This window comes from Maylandia zebra, linkage group LG16 (genome assembly GCF_041146795.1).
Source record: "Maylandia zebra isolate NMK-2024a linkage group LG16, Mzebra_GT3a, whole genome shotgun sequence".
NCBI classification, from domain to species: Eukaryota; Metazoa; Chordata; class Actinopteri; order Cichliformes; family Cichlidae; genus Maylandia; species Maylandia zebra.
The window spans coordinates 29,192,324-29,204,042 of NC_135182.1; positions in this window are offsets into that span (position 1 = coordinate 29,192,324).

Consider the following 11,719-nt stretch of genomic DNA (forward strand, 5'->3'; position numbering starts at 1 on the left):
TGATCCCCCTGTTCAGCCAGTATGAAGTTGGGGTGGGGAACTGCAGCTTTTGCTGTCACAGTCCAGCTCTTTGAGGTTGGTGCATGGTTAAAACAAACACAACCCTTCAGGCCTGTTTTCTCATTCGCTTACTCGTGACTATCTAATTGACTATGGCGTGTAAAATCAGCGGTGTGTCCCTTTAACAGCGGTGCTGCGAGTGAGCGCGACATAAATCAGTCGAGGGATTATTCTGCACGGTTCCCTTCACATCCTGCATGCATTAACATCAAGCAGAAGCTCTGGTCTATAAGTAGCTATTGTAATTTGAATTATGAGCCTCGAAACATTGAGACACCCCATGGCCCACCCGCCTCCTCTCTGATGCATATTATCTGTATGTATGAGTGTACACTCTCGGCTCATGCTGCACCTCCCAGAGAGACTCACTCATGTTTAAACTGAGCCGTACTCGGCTAATATCTGCGAAACCTGTCACCATGAGAAATGATCTTATTCGCATCTATTTAAAAAAAAAAAAAAAAAAAAAAAAAAACAGGAACACGTTTGTTTCTGGGATTTCTTCGTGTTCAGCAGCTTGTTATTCTCATGAGTGTGTGTATATGTTGAAATTAGCTCAGGAATGTTCTCATTGTGCAGATGTTAATCCTGGACTGCGTTACAGCCCGTGGGATGATCGATAGTGCCTTCGCTGGAACCAGATCTGAATGGGAATTAAAAAATCTGAGAGCTTTAAAGCCAAGATCAGCAAAAGGATCAGAGCAAGCTTTTAAACCGCCTTTTAAAACACGAGTTTCAGGCATAACCTGATGTAATATAAACTGTTTAACCTGCTTTCATCTCATTTCATGGCCTTGATTTATATATTCTGCTGCTCTGGCTTCAGTTCATCTCTTTAAGTGAAGACTCGTTGACTCAGCTGAGGGTAGGAGAAGAACAACAACAAATGTGAGAATTCAGGTGACGAATGTAAACACGAGATGTCGTGTGTTTAATCAGGAAAAGTTTGATCTTCGGCAGCAGAAACATGGCTGTCGAAGTATGTGTTCAGGTGTGTGTGTGTGTGTGTAGACTTCCCCACCTGCTGACGCACCGATCCATCCGTCGAGTGTCTGACAGTCGGCGGTCACAGCTGACTGAGCTCCTCCATTGATCCCCTCTCTGCTCCTGACCAGTCCTGGCACATCCTAATCTATCCTCCACACACACACACACGCACACGCACACACACGCACACACACACACACACACACTCCTTCCAACTAAGGCCGCACACCGGGACGGGCAAATAATTGATGCGTGTGAGCCAACCTCTCGCCGTCTGTCTGGACTCTCTGACAGCCTCAGCACGATTACACGACCTCCTCACCTCTAATGACTTCGCTTTGAGTTCTCCCTCATGCAATTGGCTCAGACACCTGCCAATCATCCTGCAGAGGAGCCGCTCGTTCTGGCGTCAGCCTCGCCCTGAGAGGCCACCAGCAAGAGCAAAGGTCTGAAAGCACTGACTTTGCCTCTCACGGGCATCACTTGAAGGCAGCTCGGCTTGGTCCATGTCCACCATGACGCACCAAAAGATTTGTGTGTTTCTGTCTATTTCGACCTTCTGTGCCACTTTTTCAACTCAGGGCTCAGCAGTTAATGAAATTATAGGTCAAATATAAGCTTACCACACTATTAAAACAAGCTAATCAAAATGATAATCCTCCCTCTGATTGCTTTGGTTGAGAACATGTTGCTTCTGTCGTAGTTTCAAAGTGAAAGTTGTGTTGCACTTTGTAAAGTTTTACTACCACTCAGCTAGTACTTTGTGAGTGTTTGTAGACAAACATGAAAAACTACAGGCAACTGTGTCAATCTTCCGGCAATCAAAGCAATTTTAGCGGAGGAAATTCTTTGTAGCTGATTTCATCAAGCGAGATCCAGAAACCAACAGGTTTCCATAGCAACTGTTGGTTGTCTCACAACTAATATGATGGAGAAACTCCAAGAAATGTACTCATGACGCCACGTGGAACACTGAAATAAACCAAACTTTAGCCATGACAACATCTGAGGTGATCCATCCACAGATTGAGGTTAGTCGATAAATGTTGCTGTGTGGTGTGGATTGCTCGCTGTGGAAAAGTCCTGATCCTGACCTGTGAGGTGGTGGACTGTAGCTACTCTGAGACATTTTAAAAACGTTACAATTTTAAAGATGTGCTGCACATGGACGGGGATAATAAAAAAGACTGAAGTGTTTTAGTGATTTCCAAGTCTCTGTGTTTGGGGAGTACAAAGCTATCATAAATGTTAGAAGTTACAGGATAAAGTCACCGTTTCTGACAGAATAAATCTTCAGACCTGTCTTCTCCGTCAATGAGAGGTTTGGTGGTTTCTGTGATATTTATTTTATGACAATCTGTTCAATCTTTAATCTAAAGGCATCTTAAGTTGAGCTGTACAACTTTATTTTTCTCTTTTCCATCCAAAGTGGAGGTGTGCCCAGATTTAAGAGCTAGAGCTTCCAAAGATGATTCAGATTCAGGCGCACGGGGTGACTTCTGGTAACCCGACCTCCCTCCATCATCACCCACTGGGTCTCAGTTTTCTGGCAGTGTTTCCCGCTCATTGGCCGGGATAAAACTCTGACAGTCTTCCTGGAAGTCAACTGAAACCCCACGTTAGCTGCCGTCTGGGCGCGGCTGTTTTGGAGGAGCTCTGGAGTTTGAACAAAGCCCAACATCTTTGGCGTAAACTCGCCCTAACTCTCCCGTCTGTCTCCTGACGACTCTCCGAGGAGCAGCTCCACTTTTCATCTGGCGGGTGACATCACAGATGAACTCCGGGTCCCATGGACTGCATCTTGAGTGAGCGAGAGAAGAAGAGTTGTTTATGCACTTAATAAACCAGAGTAATGTCTGCAGAGTAATGTCTGCAGAGTAATGTATGCGCGTTTTAGCCTGGATTATTCTCTCTTTAATGCAGCACAGTCAGGGCGAAGTGAATTTCCTTGCACAGGCTTTAAGACACATTAGGCATATTACAATAAAGGATTACGCTCACTGAGATTTATAGCCAACTACACACATATAAGAATATATAATTTCATGCCTGCATCTTTTATAACTCTTATTTAAGACAGTGCAGCCTTCAGCTATGTGGACTGAGCCTTGTGTAAACTAAGCTTAGAGGGGAAGGCATGAATGCCCTTCTTTGTCTTCTATTTTTCTTGTAATGTGTCCATTTGTTGTTACGCTTGTTGGCTCTCTCTATCCGGGCTGCATTAAAAATTCCCCAAAATAAAGTCACAGTTTCACTCAACAGAAACTGCTTATACGTAATTTGATTTATTGGAAATTTGTCACAGCTCAGCATCAACAGGGATGGGCCCCAGATTATCCAGTTGTTTTGTTTTATGGAAACTCATGAGTCATTCTTAAGTGTGTTTAAGCGGTTGCTCACTTCAGATGATACAATTCACGGGGTTGGTTGTTAGATTACACCCACTAGATGTGATGTAATGACTCGTCAAGAACGTCACTTCCTCTAATGTCCACTTGAGGCTATCTCCAAAAGTGAGTCACTCCCCACAGACTTCGTGGCACTGTAGCTCACCTGGTTGAGCAGACACTGACCACTTCCTGTGTGTTACACCCTTCAGTCCCAGCCAGAAGAATACTGTTTTGGTCTCTATAAATAATTGACCGTACTTGATCTAACTCACCTGTTTAAATTGTAATAAACCTCAAAGCCTGCATTATTAGGGGTGTGGCTTCTTTCACTGACAGGCAGATGGCTGTAGCTGCTAGCTTGCTGCTAGACTTCACCCCAGCTAATTGTGAGTCCCTGATCTGGACCTGTGGACCATGTTTGTCCTGTTGGATCACAAACACACAAGACAAGAAGTACAAAAAAGAACAAGATGCCGAAATCCACTCCAAACTATGTCCGGGACAGAAACATCTGGATGTTATATATTAGCAACGCAACATAAGCTCGAGTGATGTTAAAGCAGAGTGTATGCAAACCTCAGCTCAGCATCTTACCGTTTCTGCCTGTTTCTGCAGGAGACTCACTGTGGTGTTCATTTTGAAGTCTCTTTGTGTTCATCTATAAACACTAAAAGAAAAAAATACTGACAGCTGCCAGTGCTACTACCCCTCAGCCTCCTAGTAGATGCACCAGAGAGTTCTTTCTGCTCGTCTCCATATAAGGGTTGGTGGTTTGGGGTCATTATTAATTGTCAATCCCAGAGGGTTGTGTAAAGTGGCCTTCCATACATCCATTAATTATTCCATTTATATGTTTTGTGCCTTTATTCTTGCTTTAAATAGTTGCTGGAAATGTAGTGTCCTCTTTTTTTTATTATTGGCCTGCATGCTGGAAAACCATCTCCATAATGCTGAGATTTTCATCTAATATTCAGTTTTTAGGGTGACTTTGTACCATCTGTCCACATGAAAAATGGCCTGTGTGCTATCTTTGGAACATTTACAGCAATGTTTATTAATGTGGACGTTCCCTTTAAATAAACCAATAAATAAAATACAGAAAACCGTCCTCCATCTTCTCAGATCTACCTACTCCCCATTTTTGCTTGTCCGCCGCGTGTCCTCTCATTATTCCACCATAATATCCGATCGTCTGTCACCCTGCTTGCGATTAGCGCCGCGTCCCAGCACCTCATCATCAGCCAATCATACGGATCAGTGCCGATGATCCTGCTGGAACGTGAGAAAAGAAAAGCAAGCTATTGTTTCTGGACTCGCTTCCTCCTTCCTCTGTCTCCACTGCAGAGGACAGACCTGTCAGTGAGGCTTTCCCTCTTTCAGCTAATTCATCCATTTATATGTATATATGCAAAACCTCCTCCACCTCACGATTAAAACAATGCAAATCAAACTGAGTTGCTCTGTTAACTTCTCAGTTTTCTGCTTTTCTTCACTAAAGCTATTAAGATAGATGCCGATCTGAATCTCTGTGCTGGTGTCACACGGTTGGAGATAACAACCGGTTTAAGGCAGATGAGGTGAACATCAGAGATCTGAAGATGAGGACTAAATGAGGAACGGGTGGCCTGAAAGACAAGGTCAGGGCGATCGTGGCTCAAGAGTTGGGAGTTCGCCTTGTAATCGGAAGGTTGTCGGTTCGAGTCCTGGCTTGGACAGTCTCGGTCGTTGTGTCCTTGGGCAAGACACTTCACCTGTTGCCTACTGGTGGTGGTCAGAGGGCCCGGTGGCACCAGTGTCCGGCAGCCTCGCCTTTGTCAGTGCGCCCCAGGGTGGCTACAATGTAGCTTGCCATCACCAGTGTTTGAATGGGTGGATGACTGGATATGTAAAGCGCTTTGGGGTCCTTAGGGACTAGTAAAGCGCTATATAAATACAGGCCATTTTTACAAGGTGAGAGTGACCGCTAAAAGGATCCCGAACAACAGATCTCTGTTCTTTAATATGAGACTCAAAGAGGTCTGTTAAATTGTCATTCAGGTGCTTTTCGAATTGATACATAATTAATTAACCACCAAACAGCTATAACAGTAAATGAAAGCAGGTACACGATTCTGCACAAAGACGTAAACACAAAACACACCCAGCGCATCCGAATCAGTGAACTGTCGCTTTTCCCACCCGACGTCATATGCGGACACGGACACGCCGTCGGGGCTGAAAGCCGACAGCTCACTGATTTTGAAGCGTCGGCGGGCGCTTTGTGTTTACTTCCTTTTTGCGCTCGATTCTGAAGCTGCAGGTTGTATCTCTCTCCAAACAATATTGACTGAACCAGCAGACAAAGACGATCCAAACTATGCTTCACATTTCGCTTCACATAAACATCGTCACGAATTTCCTCTTACTTTTGCTGTTTTGCTTCCACCACGATAAAATCACACTTCATGTAGAGCTCTCTCTCTAAATCTATAATCAAAACCCACCCCTACTTATTACCCACCAGTCTACAGTGCCAGCCGCTATTTTTTGTTTTGTTTTGTTTTTTGTTTTTTTTACTTACTTCCGACAAGAAAGCCTCATTTCTGCTGTTCAATACTGAACAAATTTAAACTTTTTAAAATTATGCAAAATTGCAAAATGCTTAGCTGTGTCTCTAATCAAACCTCTGTAACTTTGCTCTGCTTCACTTCGTTTTTGATCTACTGCACAATATTTTTAAGGTCATCTGCTATAAAAACCCAGACCAGGAAAATCTCCGTCATGTTTTTCTGTGTTTTATCCTCAGTTACTTTGACACAAAGGGATCTGCTGTGATGCTTACACCTTTCTCACAAGTGTCAGCTTTCTTCCAACTTAGGAAGGAGTTTAAACAACAATGAAAGTCAAACAATGTGAAGTGTTTGTTTGCTACATCTTCCACACTTTAAAATTCAGCTTCCTGAAAATGAAGAACATGATCATCCGACAGCATCACAGAGAGTTTCACAGGGAGTAAAAGCAATCTGCCACCCTCCACTGACGCTTTCAGAGGAAGCTGATGAGAAAAGGATTGGTAGTAGAAGAATGGAGGAGTGGGCAGGCGGGGGTCTCTATTGTCACCATCGCATTAGAGACCCAGGAAGAAGAAGATGTAGGAGAAGGGATGTGATTATGTGGGAAAAGGGTAACACGAGGTACTTTACAAAGAGATGGGGGAATGGGAGAAGGGGTGACTGGAGTAAGAAGGTCAATCTCCTTTTGGAAATGAGGCCGAGGGAAGCGGGGCAGCAAAAGCTAGAACGGCATCCGTTCCTTGTCCCCGCTGTGAGATGATCCCCTCCGAGGTGATGTAGATTAATTTAAGAATGGTGATTCAGTTACTTTACATTCAGCAGCCCGAGCGACGGCTCACAGAAAGTCTTAAACAACAACGTCACCCATGCACAGCCACCACGCTTCAGTCTTTTAGTACTGCAGAGGTTTTCCTACCGTTCGAGTTGGTGCTCTCAATTATTAATTTGTTAAAGTGTATTTTATTTTCCTCCATATTAGAGCAGCTTTGCATGATTCAAAGTTCAAAATAGTCTTCCATTTGCTCTTTTTAACTCTGTGTTAGGCTATTACTTAAGTCCTCGGCTATATTTTTAAGACATTATAGTGACTCTCTGCAATCTGTAGTGTTTCTATGTTAAAAAATGTTCTAATGTAAAAGTAATTAGGGTCTTCAGTCGGTTTTATCCAAAATGGAGAAACGAAAGACATTTATGTAGACAATCCTCTGTTGTTTCTCACAAAACAGTCGTTTAAAAATGAAACAGACATGTATTTCCCCATTTTCCCCGTCCATCAGCCTTACAACACCCACAGATCGATTCATGTTACAAAAAAAAAAACTGTAGGAGAAGCTGGCTGAGAAATTCATGGTTGGAAAAGACATTACACTTAAAAATATCTCAGAGAAATGGAGGCAAAGCTCTGCTGAATATTAATAAGAAGGTAGAAAATCAGTCTTTGGAAATTTTATCAGGTTACAAAAGTCGTTATGAAATGTTTATGTTGGTAAGGGATGACATTTAATTATTTGCTGCCTACTTTCTAACATTTTACATTTTCTTCTGTCATATTTGAGTATCTTCTGTTTCTAAAATGTCATTTAGAGGAAAGACTCTCTTTGTGCAGCAGAACAGGACAAAAACACGAGCATGACCTCGCCATTAAACCAGCAACCGCAGTGTGAGTGTGTTTCTGAGTGTTTGGGGACGCCAGCAGATCACGGTGAACTTCAAAACACTCCGCCACCTCCTCGGGGGTCTATTATGGCGAGAGCTCTAATGATGCTGGTGTGTAGGTAGCTGAGCGGTTCAAGGGAAGGGTTGTCCCGTGATGGCGGGATGACTGACAGCTCCCGGGCCGCCGAGGACAGCGGGAGGGACTGACGCCTGCACCGATGCACCCTGTGATCCGATGTCGGCGACTTTTGATTGACAGATGATGGTGACACAGCCTCAGCGCTGCTTGCTTTGAGGTCCAAGAATCAGTTGGGAGATCAAAAAAAGGTGTTTGTTATTGTCTGTTAAAGGCCAGTTTTACCAAAATTAGACACTTTATGTGGCGTAATTTGTTTGCTTTTTGTATTTCAGGCACTAAAATTGTTGCATAGAAAACGTAAACATGGGATTTTAAACATGCAGCACCATGGATGACTTATCTGGAATTTTATTCTAAGCCAGTGGTCTGAATGTCCTTACACTAAAAGAGAAAGAAAAGTTTTTCTCTCATTTTGTGGCAGTTTTACCAAGTAGAAACATCTGTGGATAAGAAATGAGGTGAATGAATGAGTTAATTTTTAATGCAATTATCTGACTGATATAGCTAATGTGCAGTTAATTGTACTGTCCAATAAGTCTCTGCTTGGAAATATTGATGGTTGCCTTGTAATACATTGAATTCTTTCCGCATTCAGTGACTGATTGCAGGTAGTTCCAGGAACCATTTCTGGCAGGCAACCTATCTCCAAACAGTTGCAGCCCAACTCAGATTCACTGCAATCACTCTCAGACTGAAAAATTAAGGTTTGAAAATAACTGCAAATCTATAAGTTCAGAGATATTGTTAACACTGCAATCAATCTGACAAACTCTGCACTGATGAGCACATCTGCAGTGCGCCATTCTGCAACGGGAGCCTCGACTCAGCTGGTTGCCAACTTGTTGTATTCGACTCAGTTGAACCATTTTATAGTTAAATCTCTATCCTGTATCAACTATGTCGCTATCAAAGGAGGAACTTCTGATTTGTTTCACATCTCTCAGGTTCTGACTGTAAGCAGTAAATGTGAATTTCTGCGTAAGTAAGGATTTTCAATTTTTGCAGATTTTTCACAGTTAATTGTTGTTAATCACAAACAGATTGCATGCAATTGCTAACTTGACTCCATTCGATCATCGACTGACTCCATTTGTGGCGGGGGCGTGGTCTTTGGCCGGCTGAAGAGGAGGGGTGACGCAGTGAGCTCACAGGGCGGCACCATTGTATTCCCGTTTTCTCCTCTTCGTGATGCACCAAAGTTTCGTTGAAGATGGCAACTATGAGCAATCCCAGACCTGTTCCCCATCTTTGAAGCAACCATTTAAAAGACATCGACATTGTGAATTCACTACACATGATTGCAATAATTTAGGTAATGCTGTGACTGTAGCATAAGTTAGTGCACCACTGTCTCGTCCAAATACAGTCGTTTCAGGCTTCACAAAAACAACAAGACAACAATGAGTAGTCCAAACCAGTTTATATCCAGTCTTGGTTTAACTGCTGTGGCTCAGCCGGGATTGGATTCAGTTGGGTTTGGTTCGACTGTTCAAATCACCTTTGACAAGCTGCCACAGTCTTCTGTGGATTTTAAAGCTATTTCAGTATTTGACATCTATCTGACGTTAGTATCTGATGCCTCCCTGATGACGCTGCATGATGGATTACTATAATGTGAAGATCTGAGGTCTTGGTTTTGTGTTCGTGCGAGTTTATTTACACCAAGTGTGCGGTTACAGCACGTGTTTACACGAACCGCAACATCTTGATGTTTCCAGGCTTAAATAAGGGTTTTGAATGCATGATGGCACTTTCACTAAAAACAGGTTACTCTGATCCTGCTGTTTCAGGCTTTCAGACCTTATTGTCCAAACCCTAAAGTCCAGATTTGCATCTACTGGTTCTGAATTTACCTTTACCAACAAGCAATTTCTTTGTTTCATTCTGTTGATGACTTATGAAAAAGTGAATCTCAAAGCATTATACATCACAGGTTTGTAGGGGATACTCTAGACACATTCCTTAAGTCAAAGTTGAAAGGATTCTTGAACAGGTGTTCCAGGTTCTTGTGATCACCTGTTGATGATTTGGTGATGTTGATGAATCCATGGTTACCAAACAAAGAGTTTCAGTTTCTGTTTGAGCAGTCGGACAACAACAAACCGTGCAGGTATTACTCATGAACTTTTGGGTGTTCACGTTGTTGGTACAGCGACAGAAACACAGCCAACACCTACGGTTAATCGTCCTGACTGTACACACACACAGCTGATAAAAATGTGTGCCTGCTCCCTGCCAGCCGAGCCTCTCTCACCTGTTGCTCTGCTCAGGCATTGTAAGGACGTCCAGCTCCACCCCTCACCTTTGTGTGCATGAATGGAAGGTGTTAGTGTCTGCAGCTTCCATCGCAGAGAGGGGAACAAAAGCAGGAGCTTTAAAACCACTTAATCCCTTCACCGGACCTCCTCTGGCTTTGACTCTTCCCAGCCTGCATTTTTTGGATTTTGTCAATTTAATAACACACCTTGGCCCCCAAATTCTCATCCCTGCTACATGCTTCTGCTTTTACTCATGACGACGTCACCGTAATACAGGACTTCATGGAGTGCTTCTTGCTGTAGTTTCACTCAGTGATTCACGTGATTATGATGAGAGCTTTCAGCTGGCTCGTTAAAGACTAAAATGACTTTCTAATGATGTCTCAACAGGTGTGATTAAGCAGTAAAACGTCATAACATCTCTGTAGTAAAGTCCAGGCTTTAATTGTGTTTTGTCACGTTTAATGTGTATTTCACTTTTCAGTTTCACATATTAAAGGTCAAATATTATTTCTACATCAGTTTTACCTCAGACTCTAAGAACACGTCAGTGTAAATACTCCAAATCTAACCTACAAATACAACAACATGTTCTCCTGACTGTTGGGCATTAACTTCTGTATTGTGTTTTAATAATCTCCAATAATTCTGATCTTATATACATAATTATCTGTTCCTGATATCAGACAAGAAAAGTAGCATGAAATTTTGACTTTAACAGCTGACAGTTTATGGAAAAATAACCCATATTATCTGTCAGATATTGAGTCTGGTGAGTTATAAAACATTCACCCCCTTTAGACTACTTTTAAAGGTGGAAAATTAGATACTGCAACCTTTTTCATATCAGGCTGTAAACATGTTTATTTCTGCTGTAAAGTTTAACAAACCACTGTAAAGTAAATAAAATGTTACTCTTTTTTTCTGCTTTTATAAAAGATCAAGCGTAGATCCCTGGCTCGGATTAAATTAACAAAGCCGGTCTTTCTGCAGGAGTAGGGATGGGTATCGTTTAGGTTTTATCCGATACCGGTGCCAAATCGGTACTTTTGAAACGGTGCCGGTGCTCAAACGGTGCTCAAACCGGTGCTTAAAGAATGGAGAACACAAAATTGGTCCAAAAACCTCTCATGTTCAGCTGGTTTTTTGTAAAAAGATAACAATGTTAGCCTTTTCTGCAGCTATGGGGCATATATGGCATCACTCTTGGCTGGAAGCAGTGCTTAATCAATGGAAAAAACACAAACTTTATCCAAAACCTCTCATGTTTAGCTGTTTTCCACTTTTTCTTTGGTCATTTTAGCCTTTTTGGCCAGGGTGAAGGGAGTATCTGCCATCAAACAAGAAGACAGACGCATGTAGCTATGATGAGGTTTGTTAGTTCACTTTACATGCATTAATGTAATAACGTGGTTAGCCTACTCAACGTAAATTACACACGAACATTAAGCTACTCACGCAGAGAAGAACAGCTGCTGCTGCATCATCATCCATCATCATTTCTGCTACACTGGCAGGGCTAGGGGCCAGGACTCTCCTCTTCGGGGTTTTTGGGGGATATTGCTAACTCCGGGTCAGATAACAGGCAACCCACGCACAGTAGATGCGCTCGGTGTGAGGTCTCGCAGCAAGCTATCATACGGCGCATTTCTGGGCTTTTAAAAAAAACGCTATGCG